The sequence below is a fragment of the Suricata suricatta genome, chromosome 12, assembly GCF_006229205.1.
Source record: "Suricata suricatta isolate VVHF042 chromosome 12, meerkat_22Aug2017_6uvM2_HiC, whole genome shotgun sequence".
Classification (NCBI taxonomy): Eukaryota; Metazoa; Chordata; class Mammalia; order Carnivora; family Herpestidae; genus Suricata; species Suricata suricatta.
The window spans coordinates 45,979,155-45,999,743 of NC_043711.1; the positions used below are offsets into that span (position 1 = coordinate 45,979,155).

The 20,589-nt window shown below is 46.3% G+C and overlaps 2 long non-coding RNA genes across 2 annotated transcripts in view; one reads left to right on the forward strand and one right to left on the reverse strand.

The window, feature by feature from the left end:
* LOC115275377 overlaps window positions 1–10,353 on the reverse strand; it is a 16,301-nt gene extending 5,948 nt beyond the window's left edge. Inside the window, exons 1-2 of the long non-coding RNA XR_003901523.1 lie at window positions 10,175–10,353; window positions 1,325–1,527 (exon numbers count right to left, since the gene is read on the reverse strand). This is a non-coding gene — a long non-coding RNA (uncharacterized LOC115275377). The remainder of the gene's footprint in view (window positions 1–1,324; window positions 1,528–10,174) is intronic.
* LOC115275378 overlaps window positions 1–20,589 on the forward strand; it is a 45,154-nt gene that overhangs the window by 8,123 nt on the left and 16,442 nt on the right. Inside the window, exon 4 of the long non-coding RNA XR_003901525.1 lies at window positions 9,807–9,993. This is a non-coding gene — a long non-coding RNA (uncharacterized LOC115275378). The remainder of the gene's footprint in view (window positions 1–9,806; window positions 9,994–20,589) is intronic.

Consider the following 20,589-nt stretch of genomic DNA (forward strand, 5'->3'; position numbering starts at 1 on the left):
GTGTGTGTGTGTGTGTGTGTGTGTGCGCCTTGAAAACAGAATGCAAGGATGAAATATAGTTCTACTTAACTCAGCAAAGGCAGGCATGACTATCTTTCAGCTCTCAGAGAGTATTCTGATATTTTACTGACTGCCTAGAAATTCTCAACTAAATTTTAAGTTGAAATTATTCCTTTTTAAGGCTGGAAGCTGCTGTTGACCAAGCTGTAACTTACTACCACTAAGATTGTGCCAAACAAGGACTGGGAAGCCCCTCCCTCAAAATGGGTGGGGCCATACTGGGCTCCTACATAGATATGTGCATCCAGAGTAGCAACGATTGGGCCACCTGGGTGGCTCAGTCAGTGAAGTGATAGACTCTCGATTTCAGCTCAGGTCATGATCTCATGGTTTGTGAGTTCAAGCCCCGTATCAGGCTCTGTGCTGACAGTGCGGAGCCTGCTTGGGATTCTCTCTCTCCCTCTCTGTCTTCCTCTCTTCTGCACTCTCTTAAACAAACTTAAAAAGCCTTTTAAAGAAAAGTAACGATTGTTTTTTTTAAATTTCTAGTTAGCCTTATTGCTTAAGAAAGTCTGTAGTCACAGACTATAACAAGTGCTTTCTGGGTTATTCAGTCATATTTTTAGATGTAATAACAACAACAAATGTACAGTGTACATTTTTTTCAGTTATTCAAGATAACACAGCATCCCTTTGTTCAATAAACATTAAATGAGGACTAATGGGTGCTAACACTGGCCCAGGTCCTGGAGCACAGGCTTTAAATGTCCTCAGCACCGCCGGAAAAGAGCAAACGCCATTATTATAGTAGTAATGCAATGACGGAAACGCGAGAGCCTTCCTTTTCCATGAGGCGAAAAGCCAGCAATCTGTCTCCAAGGAGCCCCACAGGGTGACTTGGGAATTCACCCAGGTCCAGATTCTGGTCATAGAGCTTTGTAGGTACCACACCAAGAGCAGTCTATGCCCCAGGGAGAACCTATTAACCATACTCATGAGACTCTTGCATAAGCCAGAATGTCAGTTTATTAATTTCCAGTGAAAATTCCAACTATCCCAGAGACCAGGATGCTCCAGCTCGCATGTCACGCTTCCTTTCCTCTCCACTTCCCTTACTTCCTTTCCTGCTGTGAGGAATACCTGGTGGGCACGTCCCATGAGCCAGGCACAGGGCTGAGAGCTGGAGAAACCGAGCCAACAGAGTCCTTGCCCTCAGTTTGAGAAGTAGAAGGAAATCCTGCCAGCGTTAACCTTGCTCCTCTAAGTGAACGAAGCTGGCCAAACCCCACTCGGCTGACTAGTCTGTCTTTAGATAGAACAATACCTTGGTCCATGGACAGCCAACATCTCCAGCCTTGGAGTGACACGGTGGCCTTCGAGGATTCCACAGCCACCTATCTTGTCTCTGATCCTTCACGAGTAGGTATCAAGCTTAACGGGCAGAGCTGTATCTTTCTTACATGCAGGTTCTTAGAAGCTGTAGTGTTCTGGGCCCCAGCAGTTTCCAGCTGGTTTTTCCAGAAGCATCTGGAACATAAGAAAAGGCAGACACCTGGCTCATCAAAAGCCTCTCCAGCCTACCTTTCTCCTCCCCCCAGGACAAAGCAGGAGTTGGCAAACTTTTTCTGTAAAGAACCACACAGTGAATATTTTAGGTCTCTCTGGTACCTCCTGAGCTCTGTTGTCGGGCGGAAAAGCGACTCAGCGAATACATCTGTGAGAGAGCACAGCCGTGGTGCCACAAAACCTGAGGTCCCAAGAGCAGTGGGCCGGCCGGGGCCAGCCTGCGGTCTGTAGTTTGTGACCCCTGGTCCAGCAGACAGATGATCATCTTCCCTACGGCTTCTCCCCAGCCCCTCTGCTCTCCTTTTCTGGTCTTCCTGAAGGATTTATTTCCACCATATTTCAGAGGATTTGACAGACAGAGAAAATAGTTCTTCTGTAAAAACAGCAAATGGAAGATTGCTTTCAGCAAGGAAAGGCTTCCCAGCCTCGGTGCTCCGTCCTTCCTACTTTGCGAGCACAAGCGGTGGGAGACATCAGACATCCAAGGGAAAACATTCAGAACGGTAAAAACGTTTAATCCGGGAAACAGAAGGTTCCAGCAAGGCACAAGGAGTGGTGAGGAGTACTTCCTCTTCAGTCAGATGACGACAATAATAGTAACAGCAAGACCACACTGATAACATTTGTTGAATGGGCCAAACGTTCCACAGGTGTTCTATCACGGGTGGTGCTGGCTTTGCCTTCCAGGCCTGCCACCTTCCAGCTGTGTGATCCCACGTCACCCCTCCAAGCCTCAGTGTCCCCATCCGTTAACCAAGGGCCATGGGGTAACCTGTAAGAAGCACTCAGCACAGTGCCTGCCCCGCGCCCCAAGTGCTCAGTAAGAGTTAGACCTTTGTTAGGAGAATCTGTAGAGGGGCCAGGCGTGTTCTCTGTACCCCAGAGCTTAGCAGCGAAGCCAGTTGATGGAACCCTGGGAAAGAGAGATTCCAGCCCCAGGGGAAGCTTGCTGACTCAGCACTTCCAAGGTACAGGGTCTGTGGGAAGGTTACAGATTCCTGTACTAAGTGTTTTGTAGTCAAATAAATTTGAGAAATTTTCAGGGAGGCAGAATTAAACAAGTTTCTCAATGTCTGTATTTCTTAGAGCCCTGAGTATACTGCTGTGGTCTAAATCACTAAGCAGGCATTATCACACCCAGCTCTCCACCAACCGTTTCTTGCTCCCAGTGAGTCTGTGGGGATTGGTTTGTCGCAGAAAACCATTTGGGAAGGTACAGTTGGAGATGTGTGAAAACTGATTGGCTAAGCCAGGTAGTGAGCTCCTCATTAAGGGAAGTGTGCAAGCAAAAGCTGGCTGCTGAAAGGGCAGGCGTGTGGACAGGGTCATCCTGTGGTAGGTGACAAGGGGACTGAGTCAAGTGAAAGTGAACGGCTCCTATGGTTCCTGGCCCCAATGGTCTTGTGCCTTCAGGCTTGGGGGGTGGGGGGCTGTGCTGGGTTTCTGTTCCAGACCTGGGATTTTGGATTTCATTTGATACCAAGAAAGGAGCCCTTAGGGGTGAAGCGAGTGCTGGACTGTTCTGGTAGCCCCAAGTAACGAGGCCCTGAGGAGTCAGGCTGACCATTTCCCTGCTTTAGGGTCCCCTCAGATCTCCTGGGGATCAAGGTATGGGTCCCCAAGGGCAGTGAGATCACATTGTCCACCATAACGCAGAGCTCAGGAAATGTTCCTCTTGGAGATCCATGCTAAGCACCCTGAGATGTCACTGGTCCAGGGCAGTGGCCTGACTTGGGATTCCCCTTCTGACTCTGCCACCTTCCAGCCTGGTGGCCGTATAGATCCGTTTCTCCAGGCCTCCGGTTGCCTATGTGAAAAAGGGCAATGATGGCCGCTTGCTCTTCACCCTGTGGTGAGGACCCCCAGCCTGTCTCAGCTGTCACCGGATAGGACACCACGCAGGCAGGACCAGACACTCCTCAGGGCTGGACACACAGGGCCTGCCCCTGGAAAGTCATCTCCAACCAAAGATGGCAGGTCCCAGACCACACCTGTCCCGGCAGCCGTGGTCCTTGGGTCGGGCAATGTGGGGGGCATTCACATCCCAGGAGTCTTGGAGTGGTGCCCTTGCTAATCCACTTTATACAACATCTCTCCCTTCCTGTCACGTTCTCCCCACCCCCTCCTCTTGCTCCCCAGGTAACCTCTTAAAGAAACTTCCAGCACCTACGTCCTTTTCCCAGGCTTTACTTTTGGGGGGAACCCCAGCTAAGACAGGATTAAATAAGACACTGTTTGTAGGTCTATCTGGCCATGCTAAGTGTTTAATAATTATTAACTGATTGTTACTGAAAAGTCAAGTCTGGCCCACCTTCTGGTCTCCATCACACTCGCACCCATGCGTACATGTGCGCACACACACCCGTGCATGCACACTCACGCACAGACACAGCCTTATACAAGCAATCCTAAGGCTACTTGAAGTCTTATTCTCCCAGTCCTGGTTGAGATGTGCTAGACTGTCCTCTGTTCACTCCGAGACTCAGGAGCAATCTGGTTAATAAAACCTTCCAAATCCCCTGTTTCCCACTAAGTCTGGACCTACTAACAGGACATTCTGGGCCAACACTAGGACTCCTCTCTTTCCGCGGGACCAGTCCCTGTTTTCCTACCCCTCTTTGCTCCTCCCGGGATTTTCCCACTTGTCACCAGAAAGGACCAATTCTGAAGCTGACCTGGTCAATAAAGGCAAGAGGCCCTGGCTAGAGCCAGGGATGCTGAACACAAGCAGCGGGCGATTTCCAAGGCTGGAGACGGGTGGGTTCAATAGACGTCAGTTAATAATAGAAGGCGTTTGGATGCTTTTTCAAGGAGCGACAGGGATGTGACCACTGTATCTGACGTCTCCTGTGGCCCATATCAAGTTCTGTGTCTTCTGCACAATTAGCAGAGATTTTTCTGCTCATTACACTTCAGTCCCCCACACCCCCCCCACCACCATATTAATCATCAGTCAGGTTTGGGGAGTGTCTTTCCAAGCGCCTGGGTGGCTCAGTTTGTTGAGCACCCGACTTCAGCTCAGGTCATGATCTCATGGTTCATGAGTTCAAGCCCCACATCGAGCTCTGTGCTGACAGCATGGAGCTCACTTCACATCCTCTACCCTCCCACCCCTCCCGGGCTCACATTCTCTCTCTCTCTCTCTCCCTCTCTCTCTCTCAAAAATAAATAAACATTACAAACAAAGCAAACAAACCACCATTTATTATCACACTTTTCAACTTCCTGGACAACGGAGTACTTTATGGGAACCCAAGACCACTATGACTGTTGGAAACCCCCTCTCCCATTTCCCTCTCTGTCATCTCTGTCTCTCCTCAAAAGCAGGGCATGAAGTGATGCTGTTCAGGCAGTACCTGCCCAGTGACTGCCCGGCCCCTTATCTGTGAGTGCCCCTTCCCGTGCCTTGTTGAGCCCTTCACTTGTTAAACTAGGGGGCTTTTCCAGGAACGGGAGGTGACCTACAAATGAATCAAAGTCACTTCTTGATCTACTTTAGTAGACAATGACGACAGAGAATTTTCATTTATAGTAAAGCAAGGGAGACAGGTTTTGTGATTATGAAAACAAACAGAGGCACAGGGGAAGGAGCCTGTGCCTCCGAGGCGCAAAGATCTGAGACCAAATCTAGCAGCGACAGTAACTTGCTGTGTGCTTTGGGCAACGTGCTTAACATCTCTGGGTCTTGATTTCTTAACTTTTATAAATGGGCCAAATCATACGTGCAGACATCCTTCTTCCTTTTTCTTTGTTTCTTTTTTCTCTCTCCAAAGAAAATTACGGTAATAGCATATCCTATTTCATGTTCTGGTGGAGAGGCCGATTACAGTAATATCCACCACCTCCCACCTCCCCCTTCCTTCTGCAGGGCCCAGGCCTGGCCGATAAAATAAGGGCGTCTGAGCCAGGCAGGGTTCCTTCTCAAGATTTTGTGTATAAATGCCTCTTGGAATAGAGACCTCTCTCTCTCTCCTCTGCTGAAGTGAAGTGATGGGAGTCTGGATTTCTGGGTAGAGGCTCCCTGTCCTTCTAAGGTCCCCCTTTTCCCCTTCCTCCTCTCTCCTGTGCTAGGGGTGGGGATAAAGCCAATGCTCGGAAGCACATCTGTACGGGGGAATCCCAACTACACGTGTTTAACTTTCTTTTGCAGTCTCTTTTGCAACTGTTATTCCTTTTTGATCTTGGTTTTGGTTTCTGTACTGTGTTAGAACAAGAGGGTCCTTAAAGGTTGCTGAGTCACCTTTTGTTGTTTTCCCGATGAATAAAATGGGGCCAAGGGAGGCCGTGCCTCCCATCAAGCCTCTGGCTTCTGAGACAGGACAGGCAGTGCAGGCTTTGGACTTGAAGACTGGAGCTCGCGGCTTTGTGGCCACAGTGGTATCCCAGCTTTCTGGTAGACTGGTCGGGTGACTCCCAGGCTGGGTATGAGTATGACTCCCAAGTCTCTAGATGGTGTCTCCCTCACCTCACCATCCTCGAGTCCTCCTTATCTTGCTCTCTACCCCTCATTAGGCCAACGGTGTCTGGAATACCACTATGGTTCTGATTTCTTTGGGCTCCTTTCTTGGTGCTTCTTACGGAGGTGGTAATGGGGAAACTAATTTAAACTACTAGATGAATGAATTCCTTTTCAGACCCTTTTTCATCAGAAAAATAAAAGGGGAGGGCAGCTTCCATTATCTTAGGAGAATGGATTAGAGAAGAGGAGAATGTATGGAAAAGAGTCCAAACCAAGGAAAACGGTATACAAAGGGGAATTCGGCGGTCCTATAGATAGACTGCTTCCGTTTTAGAATCTTCCTCCTCTCTCCATCACCGCATCTCCCTTCTTTGTGTTCCTCCATAGAGTCGAAACCGCTGAACCTGCAACCGTTAACTCCTCTTTTACAAAACTGCAGAATCTAACTCCTGCTTCAAAGGCTGAAAATGCGACTCACTTTCCAAGTTAGCTTGCAGCTAGAGCACGTGACCTACTCCTGACCAGTTAGCCATCAAGGAGACTCTAGTGGCGTCACTTCTGGGAGGGTCTTTCCTCTTTGATAAAAGAGAGGTGCACCAGGGAAAGTCACTTTCATTTCTGCTTTTAAATGTGGTAATACAGACATGATGCTTGGAGCTCTTGCAGCCATCTTGCCATCATGAGGAGTATGTCTAAGACAAAGGCCAGCAAACTGAAGTTTGTGATGTGGGAGGCTGCAAAAAGGCAGAGTCCTAGATGACACTTTTTCTCTACAGAAATAACCCTAGTACAGCCCAACCACTGTATTTCTTGTTATATAAGATAGTAAATATTCTTTATCATATAAGCCACACTTATATGGGGTACTTCCTTTCTTGCCTCCCCAAATCATTCTATTACCTCATCTCAAACTTGTTCCTAAGAAGTATCCTTAATGCTTAATGGAATATAGTTTCGTCTCTAAAATAGAGAGGTTTCTTTTTATGTTAGTTTGCATTTTTTAATTGCTTGAGGTACTGTTTGATCCTTTTCAAATCAAGTGGGGAACTTGGTAGTTTCCTGTCCCATGTAGAAATCTTTGACCTTGTCTTTTATTTCTGCAAACATATTATGCATGCCTACTTTATAATATGTTCATAATAATTCTACTCTAACAAGTCTTTGCGGGACTATTTCTGCTGGCTGCTATTTCTGCTTGTTCTTCTTCCTAGAGCCGTACTTCTTTTTATCCCTGGTTATTTTTGATTATATGCTGTTCGTTGTACCTAAGTAATTTGGGTAAAGGTACCTTCCTCGACAGAGGATTTGTGTCTGCATTTGTCAGGTGTTTGGGAATCACCTTAAACCAGGTTCAAGGCTTGAGGTTGCCTGAAGCACCTGACACTGGATCGTGGCTGCAAATCCACAAGGCGTCGGTTACTTCTGGTTCACCTCTTCCCTGAGTGTGTAGGGTCGATGGGGGGGGCGGGGTCCTCTGTCATTATATAGAAGGTCTCTAAGTAGGCTGCCCTTTTGATTTCTGCCTCCTTTTTCCCACAAGACCATCAGAACAAAAGTTCAAATTGCTGGAATCAGCTTACGCTCTTGGTTCACAAGAGACATCTATGCTCTCCTTATCTGCTTGGGTTCCTGTTTTCCCTTGAGTTTGGGCCTGCTCGTTTCTTATTATATCATTAACTCTTAAGTGCTTGTAAGATGGTCTATTTATTCAGCAAGCTTTCTTGTTTTCCAAAGGAGGGTTGGTTTAAATAACCTAACACACTGTGATTAGAATTGGAGGTTCTCTCGTGCTTGCTCTGCCAGCACATATACTAGAATTGGAGGTTCTTCTTTGTCCTTTTGCCAAGTTCTCTGCTGATGCCTAAATTGTGTCTTCACGGTCTTCATCAGTTGGTTTTGTCATACTGCTTTGTCATACTCTTGATTTTGGTTCCCTCCTGATTTCTAGCCTTCAGCCAGACTTCTGCCTGCCCTGACCCCGGGCACCTGTTCATTCCAACTTCTGGGGTTTCCTGTGCTGACTTGGGTATAAGAAGGTTCCAGTACTCACCCAGCTCTTGACGCTTCAGCCAAGCCTGAATCCAGGACCTTATAGTTAGTTGTCCACAGTGGACCCTCAAGTGCTTTCCTTCTTTTTTGTTTTTTTAAGTTTATTTATTTATTTTGAGAGGGAAAGGGAGAGAATGCATGTAAGTGGGGGAGGAGCAGAGAGAGAGGGAGAGAGAGAGAATCCCAAGCAGGCTCCTCAGTGCCAGTGCAGAGCAAGCCAGACACGGGGCTGGAACCCATGAACCGTGAGATCATGACCTGAGCCAAAATCAAGAGCCGGCCACCCAACGGACTGAGCCACCCAGGTGCCCCATGCCTCCCTTCTTTATAATCTCCTGGCTACCAATCTGGCCTTGACTCTTCTGATTTTAGTCTACTTTCCCTTCTAGAGTCACCTGCTGCTTTGGCTTCACCTGCCTGGTTCATGGTACCACCTTGGGCCTCCCTTGACTGAATATTTTAAGTAGATGGATTTAAGCCTGAGTCTATTGAGTTATCTTGGCCAGATACCGAATCACACTGTGGGGGAACTCATGGTTGTTTTATACTGATGAGCAACTCTTAGATTTTAATCTTTCTTTAAAACGTAGAAGGTCAAAGTTTATAATAAAAAAGAAATTGAAAATGGCAAAAAAAAATCAGACCTATTCTTAAGAGTTTTATTTGGGTTTTGAGTCTATTTGGCCACCCATATGAAAAAGGCAGTTATGTATAATGATAGAGGGCACGGTCTTATAAATGTAGTGGGTCCAGGTTTAATACCGTTTCCACCCCTTATTAGCTATATGGATTTGTACAATCCATCCTACTCTTCTTACCGTTTCCACCCATAAAATAGTGCTAATATTTCCTTCTTCATGAGTTTGTTATGGGCAAAAAGAGATGAAAAGCATGTTTAGCACAGTACCGGCAGTCCATAATCACTCAATTAAAGGCATTATCATTATCATTGTTATTATTAACAGTAGTAAGGTCTCCCTTCCCTCCAAGTACTTCACAAACTGGGTTGTCTTGTGGCTGCTCATCCTTTATCCCATCCTATAATCTCCACCACCTGAAGCTTGATTTCATTAAGCAGCAGAGTGGTGGTAATTATTCCCAAAGAGCCCTTGCTAAAACACACATGTTCCACTGGATCTTACGTGGTCACATTTGTTTAATAAGGTGACTCGTTGAAACACGTCCTGCTTGATAGGCTCAAGGTTGCGATATGAGACAAATTACATTCATAGTTGAAAGACATCTTGGTTTTTCATGTCCAAGAGTTGTTTTCCAAAAGATAGGCAGCCCAGAGGATGACAAAGACAATTAGGCCTCTCGCTAGGATGTTCATGGCCTTCAGTGTCTTTGGTATAGACACTGAAGGATTTTAAGACTAAATGGGTCAAATCCAGCCTCCCCACTTGCTAGATAAGGGAACCAAGACTCAGAGACGGGGAATGACCTGCCCAGGGCCACACTGTATATTGGCAAAGCCAGAACAAGACTTCAGATCTTGGTTCTATAATTAACCAGCCTGAGACATACTACATGTCATAGTTTAAAAGATATCTGCAAATATATCTACAAATTCTTTGACATTCTTCCCTTCAACAGATAGGGAATTCCCTTCCCCTTCCATATGGGGACTCGCTTCTGATGAATAGAATGTGAAAAAGTGACACTATGTGATTCCTGAGGTTGGGTCATAGAAAGAACATAAATTTTCCTGGTTCTCTCTCTCTCCATCCAGCTGCCATGTTTCAAGGACACTGAAGGGGAGGTCTTCTGGGGAAGAACTGGGGCCTGTCACCAACAACCAGCCCCAGCCTGCTAGCCATATGACCAAGCCACCTTGAAAGTTGACTTTCTAGTCCCAGTGAAGCCTTCAGATGACATCAGCCCTGGTGGAAATCTTAAGTGCAGCCTCATGGGAGATGGTAGGTCAGATCTACATTGTCAAGTTCCTCTCCAATTCTTGTCTCACAGAAACTGTGGGAAATGCTACGTGTTTATTGTATTCCTAAGTGATTGCCTTTTGGGGTAATTGTTAAGCAATACTAGGTATCTAATACACTACAGTACTTGATACTAATATTTAATTTAACACTAATAACTTACCCAGGACTCTTTGAGTTGGAAGTATGAAAATAACAGTTCACTGGTGAGAGAGAGAGAGAGAATTATTATTGGTCCTTTTCTTGGGGAAACTAGAGACTAGCTTTAGAGATGCCATGTTGGCAAATGATGTCATCAGCATTCTTTTTCTCATCATGTGTCTGTTGGTTTCTCTTTTGTGACTTCACTCTGATGGGCTCATTCTCTCCTTGCACAAAGACACTTTCTTAGGCCACCTGGGTGACTCAGTTCGTTAAGTGTCCAGCTGAGATCATCAGGTCATGATCTCATGGTTCATGAGTTCAAGCCCGGTCCTGGGGTCTCTGCTGTCAGTGCAGGAGAGAGCTTCAGATCCTCTGCCTGCCTCTCTTTCTGTCCCTCCCCTGCTCACGTGTGCCGTCACATGCTCTCTCTCTCTATTTCAAAAATAAGTAAACATTAAAAAAAAAAAAAAGACACTTTCTCTATACAGCATGGGTTAGCCTAGCCAGAGGCAACCCAGGGTTTCTTCAATCCAGGTTAATGATCGGCAGGTAGGATAATCCAGGTTAATGACCATAAGAGAAACACGGGGCTTCTCTTTCCCAACAGTCATGAATGTTCCCAGGAAATACTGTAATTGGCCAAGTTTGGTTCCCATGCCATTGCCGGAGTCACTCACTGTGACTAGAGAAATGGGGTAATATGACTGGTCACCAGCATCTTGGGCACAATGAACTCATTTTTCAATGTGCGGTCCATGGACTGGCAGGAAAGCATCACCTTGGGCCTTGTTTGAAATGCCAAATCTTGGCCTTTCTTCTGACTCAGAATCTATATTTTCTCTTGGTATACATGTTAAAATTCGAGAAGCACTATTGGAATATAATTTATTTCCCAGCAATAAGTAATCTCTCTTCTCATCTGCTCTGTGAATTTACACTCCCGTGCCCCCTGTTTGGCAGAATACTTTTAGCTTTTAACCCCCTTATGTATTTTTGTGCATATCTGCTCTTTCCCCACCATGCTTGGGTCCTTAAGGAGAGAATCCAATGTCTGATGGACAGCATCCTCTTCCATCAAATGGAGATAATGTTATTCACCTTAGCAGGGAGTTCATGAGGTCTGAATGGAATAACACACATGGGTACACAGCACAGTGCCTCTTACATCAGAGATGCCCATTGTGACAGCTCATGCCCTTCCCCGAAACTGGCTGCCATTTTGTGCTTACCTAGCACTGCACTAGGCCCTTTGTGACGTCCTCCTATTGAATCCTCACGGTAAAGCTGACAGCTATATCAGCGAAACAGGTGTTTTGAAAATTCAGGTGTTTAGACAAGTTCTAAATTTCTTCGTTTCAAAATCAAGAGATGAAGCAAGGTTACATAACTAGCAAATGACTTCGGCAGGATTTGAGCCCAGAACTGTTCACTCTCTGGCCTAGTTCTTAATAGCTCTGCTATATCGTGTTGCATAATGAAGTCTTTCAACCAATATTTGTTGAATTAAAGAATAAAAACCCCGGGCTCCCTAAAACAAGCCAGCTTGGGCCAGGCTGATGATACAACTGAGAGACAAAGGTCAAGCTAAGGGAACAGTCTCTTCCCTCTTTACTATAAGTGGATTAAGCAGGTATGATAAATGGCAGGTGACCTTCACCTCAATGTGAAGTAGACAATAGGAGAGAATGAGGCCACAGGAGCTGGAGAGCACATGGCTGGCCTGAGAAGGCAGGGGCCCCGCCTTCCTGCCAGTGATTGTGGTTGTGACATCTGGGTGGCTTATGCCTGGCACTGGTTCTGATGACACAGCATCAACACACACACACAGCGTTAAATATTTTGAACCTGGCCTCTGAGAAGGTGGACCCAGTGTTGTGAGATCTGATTTGTTCAAATAAAGCCAGAGGTCTGGACTTTTATGTGAAATCCTGGACTTTTAAATATTGGTGAATAATTTATTTTTTTAAGTCTATTGATTTATTTAGAGAGAGAGTGCATGTGCATGCATCCACATGAGTGGGGGAGGGGCAGAGAGAGAGAGAGGGAGAGACAGAATCCCAAGCAGGCTCTGTGCTCCCAGTGCAGAGCCCTATGCAGGGCCCGATCCCACAAACTGTGAGGTCATGACCTAAGCTGAAACCAAGAGTTGGACACTCAACCGACTGAGCCACCCAATCGCCCCTAATTTATTATTATTTTTTTTAAGTGCATGGGCCGTACATGGAGAAGGGAAACTTGGGAATGGATAGTAGTAACCAGACTATAACCTCCGTTCTAAACTATACAGGGAAATCTATACTGTTTTTGTTTAAGAAACCAGTACAAAACAAATAGGGCAGGAAAAGGAAGAAGGACAGAAAGAAGGAAGGGTGGAGAATGTTGGCTACTTGATCACTTGAGTCTCAAGCAGTAAGTAGAAGACAGGCTCTCAGCCAGGATGAGGAGGGGGAAGGGAGGAGGGGCTTGCTGTGGCTAATTGTCCCAAGGGCCATGGCTTCCAATAGGGAGTCCCTTCCATCTCCCTGCACTGCCAAGGGCCAACCCAACTAATCAACTTTTTCTTTTCTTTTTTTTATCACCTTGGAGGCTTTCTCTGTCTTTGTTCAGCTGTAATCTTTCTTAATTAGATAATTGAAATAATCATCCAATTAAGTTAGTTCGCACGGCCCCCCCTACTTGAGGACTTGCTGCATCCAGCTGGCTTCTCATTTACGGAACTCTGTTCCTCGCCTCACGCAGGGTCTGAAACAGGTTTCAAGCTGTTTTCTTTCCTCTTTTTCCATTTGCCATTTCAGTTCATAGGAGCTACAACCAAAGTTGTGTTCTGGCTGATGTCAAAACAGACTCCCTAAGCAACTAAAGCCAAAACTTAGAAAGGCACCGTCACCGCAGTGGGGGTGGGGGGGGGGTATAAGGATTTCAGGCTCATGAGGATTTGAATCCCTGATCTGCCGTTTACTAACAAGATGACCTTTAACATGTGCGCTGACCTTGCAGAAGTGGCAGTTTCCTCATCTGTGAAATAGGAATAAAAACAGAACTCACCCCACAGGTAGGGTTATTGTGTTACTTAATTAAGAGAGGTTATAAGTGAGGCCATCAGCCCTGTGCCTGGCACATAATGAGTGCTCAGGGCATGTGTGGGTTGTTGGTTTTTTTAACATGCAGAATGATGTATTCTTCCTTTATTAATTTTTTTAATTTAAAAATTATTTAAAATTTTTTTTAAGTTTATGTATTTTTTTGAGATAGAGATGGCATGAGTAAGCGAAGGGCAGAGAGAAAGAGAGAGAGAGTCCCAAGCAGGCTCCCCACTGTCAGCACGGAGCCGGATGCGTGGCTTCAACTCACAAAACTGTGAGGACATGCCCTGAGCCAAAACTGAGAGTCGGACGCTTAACTGACTGAGCCACCCAGGCGACCCCCAAAAATTCTTTTCTTAATGTTTATTTATTTTTGAGAGAGAGAGAGAGAGAGACAGAGTGGGAGTGGGGGAGGGATAGAGAAAGAGGGAGATATAGAATTGGATACAGATACAGGCTCCATGCTCTGAGCTGTCAGTACAGAGCCCAAGGTGGGGCTCGAACTCATGAACCATGAGATCATGACCTGAGCCGAAGTCGGACGCTCACTCAATTGAGTCACCCAGGCGCCCCCAGAATGATGTATTCATAATAGCTTAAAGAGTTTCATTATATGGTTGTAATAGAAATAAAGGAAAGAAAAATAGAGGGAAACCATAGAGAGATATAGGATGTAAATGATGCCAGGGATTATGTGGCTACTTGGTAGGCTTATATGGTATTTATGTGCTAATCTAAATTCCATTTCATTCTAAAACCCACCCATAAGATTTACAGATAGCAGGCTTTCCCTGCAGGCCCAACTTCTGTAAATGAAATTACAAGTCAGTATTCCCTTCACTTACTTGCCCACCAGATTAGAAGGTCATGTGGGCGGAGCCTGTGTCTGTGTCATGGTATCCCTAGGGAATTACCAAAAAATAATTGTTAAATAAACATGGAGCGTGGAGAAACTATTCTCTAAAAGGACATCCAAGCCAATTTCAAGTACTAAAACATCTTAAAACAGGAATATAAGCTGTGTCCCACATTAGCTAAGAATGGAGAAAAATCTAGAAAAGGGCAAGGATTTCTAGGATCCCAGAGTAAAACAAAAAAGAGCTGCAACTCCAAAATGCAAACGCCCAGGCCTTACCTTAACCTGCTTAAAATGCTGACCTCGCCAGAGCCAGAGGCCAGCAACCACAGTGGATTTCCCCTTGGCTCAGCCTTTGCTGCATTTTATTCTTCAGTGCAGACTCCTGGAACTCATTCTCCTTTATTTCAGGAGAGTCAGATATTTCGGAAGAGAATGATTTTGGCTCTGTGCAGAGTGCATTTTTCATGCTTTTTAATCTTTTAAAAATTACACAAGCACTACATCATTTTTTTAATGGGAAAAATGTCCATAAGTAAAAAGAAAAAATGAATTTTTAAAGATTGTCTTTCAATGCTGTGTTCCCACCCCCACACCCCCATCCCAGGAGTATACTTTTAAAAATTGGTCATCTCCAACTCCTATATAGGGCCACAATGTGCATTACATAGAGTGCATTCTTGTTCTCACAAAACTAAAATGTTTCTTAGCGCTCTGCTCTAGATTTCAGCAATGGGTAAGGGATGGCAAATTCCCATTTCCTCAGACATGTCAGTAGGTCAGTACTCTCCAAGGCTGCATTGCTGGACTTTGGCTGGAGTGCACTGTTTGGTGTTTAGTATAGGGAGAAGTCAGTAAGCACTGAACACAACTGGCACATTGCTGATACCCTGAGCGGATGCTCCCTATTTCTGCCTCTGTGACTTAGTGCGCAGTCCGTGTCGCAGCCATAGTCTGAGACGGCCCTCAGCGATCCTCACGTTTTGGTGGTCGCACGTTGTATAGGGCTAGCTTCTGTCATCAATGAGACACTGCCGAGAGGATGGAACGTGGCTTCGACAGCCAGGTCACGGAAGTCATTGCACTTTGTGCTTTGCTCTGTCTTGGAACACTTGGTCTGGGGGAGGACCCCATGGTGGCCATGGTGCGAAGACGCTCGGAGGCTCTGTGGAGAGGTCCACGTGGTGAGGAACTCCTGCCAACAGACATGTGAGCGAGTCATGGTGGAAGCTGACCTTCCAGCCCCAGTCAAGCCTTCACATGACTGCAGCTTCAGACTGTATCTTGGCCACACCCTGAGCCACAACCACCAGCTAAGTCACTTTCAAATTCCTGACCCACAGAACTGTCCAAGCTAAGATTTATTGTTTGTCTTAAGCCCCTAGGGTTTATAGTGATTAGAGATGCAGCAATAGGTAATTTATACTTTCACCTGTCTATAGATAAGGCTTATTCCTTCACCCTCCAATCACTCTCTCAAGGCTGAGGTCGAATTCTTCCTGCCTGGAGTCTCCAAGCCCAGTCACCATGCCTGTCCTTCTTATGTGGCATTAGGCTAGAAGAAGGAAGGACAGATCAGGCAAACCTGACATGTGTTGTGCCTTTGTTAATAAGTGACCATATAACTTATAGTCTGTACTGAGACACTTCTGAGAGTGAAGGGGGTGCTATTAATAATGATCATGGGAATCAGCAAAATCCCACATAGCTCTAGGGCAGACTATAACTTTCAGTCACCCTGTCTGTGAGGGGCTCCAGTGCCTCTCTCAGGAAGGTAACAAGAGCCAGAGTATTGTTCAGCATGGTTACAGTGTTGCTTGTCCAATGCTTGGATGTACAAAGAAAATGTAACTTCTGGGGCACCTGGGTGGCTCAGTCCTTTGAGCGTCCAGCTTCAGCTCAGGTCATGATCTCGTGGTTAGTGGATTTGAGCCCCACATTGGGCTCTGTACTGACAGCTAGCTCAGAGCCTGGAGCCTGTCTTCAGATTCTGTCTCCCTCTCTCTCTGACCCTCCCCTGCTCACGTTGTCTCTCTCTCTCTCACAAAAATAAATTAAACATTTTAAAAAATTGAAAAAAAAAGAAGAAAATGTAACTTCTTTATTTTTCTGTAATAGGTCTTTTTCCTTGCTTGTCTCCACCCAGCTAGATTCTGAGGGGATGAAATATGATTTTCTTAATTAAAAAACTTTTAATGTTTATTTGTTTTTGAGAGAACACGAGTCAGGGAGGGCAGAGAGAGGGAGATACGGAATCTGAAGCAGGCTCCAGGCTCTGAGCTGTCAGCACAGGGCCCGACGTGGGGCTTGAACTCATGAATCTCAAGATGATGACTGGAGCTGAAGTCAGATGCTTAACTGACTAAACCACCCGGGAGGCCCTATGCCATGGAATGTAAACAGTTTGTGAGATTCTTCAGTCAGCACCTGGCTAAGCAGGGGGAGAAGCGCAGCCAGGGTTCTGGGCCTCGTCTTTCCGTCTCTGTGATTGGAAGCCCTCCTCCTCACCACTTAAGATGGAAAGGGGACATGTGGGGAATGGGTAGGAAGTGGACTGGGAACCAGGATCCTCACCGGCTTGCCTTTAGGGAATGATCGGTCTGAGCCAATACCCGGATGGCGGTCTGCTGAAGGGCTACCGGTTTACCTGGTTTCTGGAGCCACAGTCTGAAACCACAGCCCTCTCTCGTGGGTGTGGCCTCACGCCCTACACAAGCGCCCCCCCCCCACCCCCGGAATTGAAATGTGGCCAGGGCTTTGCCAACCCAGCTATGAGCCTGTAGGGCTGTGTGTGTCAGAAGAAGGAGCCTTTCCTAGTTGGCACAGAGGCATTCTGCACCCATCGTCCAGGTTAGGTGCTCCTGGCTTCGCATTCTTTGCCTGTGGCAGCTTGTTGCTCCTGATTATAGGCCATGTTTCCCATTACTATGGGAATTTCTGGGTCCTCTGTGTGCCCTGAACAGGCTCCAGGGGACCACGGGCAACTTCCTCACACTCCTCCACACACTCCCACGACCACCCGCACACCATTCCTTCTGGGCTAAGGGAAGTGTTAAGCCAGAGGCAGGGAGCCCCTGGGGGGCTGGGATGTGATCCACTTACCCTGATGTTCTCACACCTCCCCCCCTCATCTTCTAGGTGTTTCTAAATCTCTCCCTAGAGACATCTGACCTTATCAGTGACCTTCAGCATTTTCTTCCTTTGCCACCATCTTCCCAGAGTGGCATGAACAGGTCTGGGGTGTATCTGGGAATGATAAAACTCCGTGATCGGGAGTGGCACTTCCTTACCTTTCCTCTGGTAGCACAGCTAGAAAAGAGTACGTGTATGGCCCCCTGAGTGACCAGGTGGAGATCTGGAACCCTAGTGGGCTGTTTTGCCGAATTAAGGTGGGGGAGGGGTGATCCCAACCACCAAGTTCCTACCAGGCTGCTCCAAGAGCACTGGGAATGAAGTCTCCCAGGGTGTGTGGAGGCTCTCTGGTTGGGCAGTCCTCTCTAGAATCTTCAGCCAGACTTTGTTAGAGTGGGATCGTTTGGTTGAGAAATCCCTTTCCCCCACCAAAAGCCTCCATTCAAAGCCATTGTCTCGGCAGAGGTCAAGACCTTCAACTTGGAGACTAATGCTGATCAATGGTCTCTGTATTCTTTGATCCTTCTTTTTCTCTAGGGCTCTAAACCTCCTGGCTCAGCCCTGGAGCTGGGAAGTGGCAAGAAAATACAGTTCCAAGTGGGAAACTAAAGTACACAGGCAAAACCTGGGTGAAGTAGGATCCCCAATCCCTTTGTAATGACAGGAACTCTTCTGGCAGTGTGGGGCGGGGGGCGGGGGGGGGGGGGGGGGCGAGTAATGTGGCTTTGGGGTTGGTGGGTGAGACTCAAGGCAGCAGCACCCTTGAGTTTGAATACATTGAATTCATCAGCACACTTGAATAAACTGTGGCTAAACTGCATTTTAAGAGAGCAGATTATTCTTCTTCTGTTTTGCCTAGTGGCTTATGCAAATGTAGAGCCAGCCTCCTGGGTCTGGGTGAGAAAGGGGAGAGGACACTGACCTTCCTGCTACCTGCAAAGCTGACCTGTGCCTCTTCCCTGCCAATACTCGGCACCCCAGATCAATTTTGCCTCATTTTGAATTTTTTATAAATCAGATACTATGGTATTTATTTCACATGATGTGATTTCCTTTGCTTCATCCCATCTCGGAGACATATCTGTGGACCTGTGGATGCATGGCAGCTGTTGGTTCTGTTTCATGGCCGTGTTGTACTCTGTTGTAGCAAAATACCCCCAATTTATCTTGCCTTTCTCCACTTCATTTGGTTTGTTTCCATTTTAGTTATCACACACAAGATCTGCTATGAACATTTTTGTTCAGACCTTTCTGTGGACATCACTCATCTACTACATGGGGTTTAAAAAAAATTCTTGTAAAAGTAATTACTATTGATTTCTGATCAATGTCATATATGTTCATTTAGAAAATGGAACATCCAAAACTACAAAGTTTTTTACAAAGTCATCATCAACGTATGTTCAATTTTGTACTTGGCTTTTTTTTTCTTTTTTTTTAAGTAGGTTCTGTGTCTAATGTAGGGCTTGAATCCATGATCCCAAGATCAAGAGCAGCATGCTCTGCTGACTGAGCCAGCCAGGTGTCCCCGACATGGCTTTATCACATCACTCCAAATATCATGAACATTTTTTCACTATAGTTCCATATGGAAGGATCTTACCCTCTTTTTAATTCCATTTGGCCTTGTTCCTTGATAGCCTATCAGTTAACACTGGCCATGATTCTGAGGTTTTACCTAGGAGAGACTTTGGAGACAAGGGGCCACCTCCCCTATCCACCACAAGCGCCAAATAGATGCTGGCTGTGTGATGTGAAAGTGCACAGGGTCAGGAGGGCAGATGCCACCCTCCGTCACCCCCCCTCCCTCCGCACTGAGCAATCACAAATGGACCTAACAAGGTGAAGCAGAGGCTGCGAATTGAGAAGAGAGTGAGAAGTGCAGCTGGGAAATTGGAAGCCAGTCTAAGAGTAACGTCGGAAGCAAGCAGTGAGTGTGGAAAGCAGTCACTGCCCTCACCAAAAGTGTCTCGGACAGCTCAACCTGATGTGTACATTTCAGTGTATCAGTTCAGTGCGATCCACGGATTCACGACAGCCTGACAAAGAAAATCACAGCACACGTGCAAAGCGAATGATTTCCCATTTCCTCCCTCTCTTAGTTCATCTCAAATATCAGCAAACTTTTTCTCAATCCCTTGTTTGCATTCATTTTGCCAATTATGTTTGATCAGAAACCTAAGTATCTGGAAGCACCTCTCTATTTGTTTCCTCATCTTTAAAAAAATTTTTTTAATGTTTATTTATTTCTGAGAGAGGGACAGAGCATGAGTGGGGGAGGGGCAGAGAAAGAGGGAGACAGAATCCAAAGCAGGCTCCAGGCTCTGAGCTGTCAGCACAGAGCCCGGCTCGGGGCCTGAACTAATGGACTGTGAGATCATGACCTGAGCCAAAGTCAGACGCCCAACCGACTGAGCCACCCAGCCGCCCCTCCTCATCTTTAAAATGGGTTGGATGATGATTCCCCTGTCTCCTACAGCAGGGGGTTTCAACCTCAGCACTACTGACATTTTGCGCCAGTTAATTCTCTGTGGTGGGGCTGTCCTGAGCATCATGGGATGCATGACCCACTAGATGCCAGTAACAACGGCGTCCCCTAAGGTTGTGACTAGCAGAAGTGCCTCTAGACATTGCCAAATATGCCTAAGGGTTCAGTGGGAAAGCAATGTAACTCCCGTCTGAGAAGTGCAGGTTTAGATTTACTACAAGGATCGCATGAGATAACATAGGTAATAAAGTGCTTAGAAAGGTTTCTGGCTTCAAGTAAGTGCCCAGTAAACCTTAGCCATCAGTGTTGATGAGGAGCTCCTAGAAAGATGTGGGCTTGAGGCTGGGGCTACTTCACAAACCAGTTTGCTTGTTTATTTCATCACTACTACTTTTTGCATCTTCTTTTCTTCTTTCTTAAAGTGCCATGGTTTAAAGGGCTGTTTTCCCCTTCTTATGAGAGGTGCTTTACCTTACAGGTACAAGTATCAGAAATAAAACTTAAAAGTGCTGGCATTTGCAAGTGGCTTTTGAAACTGGAGAATGTCAAAGAAATGTAAATCATCCTCTCTAGGAGCGGGAGAGTGTCTTTTTCTAAAGCTTTTGCAACCATTAACTCACTGGACGCCACCACAACGTGTTCTAAACTGAGCCTAAAGGGAATTCCGAGCTTTGCTGCTTGCGGAAACGCTGGTCTGGTGACAGCCCACAGGGTTGATGCTCCAGGGGAGGAGGTGGCGGGGGTGGGGAGAGGGAAAATGTGGGCTGGGAGGCCCGAAGAAGACAGAAGATGAAAAAGAGGGTGGGATAGTGTAGGTCCCTTCATGCAGCCCGAGGGATTTGGATGAAGAGCAGGGTTTAGGATCCTGGTGCAGA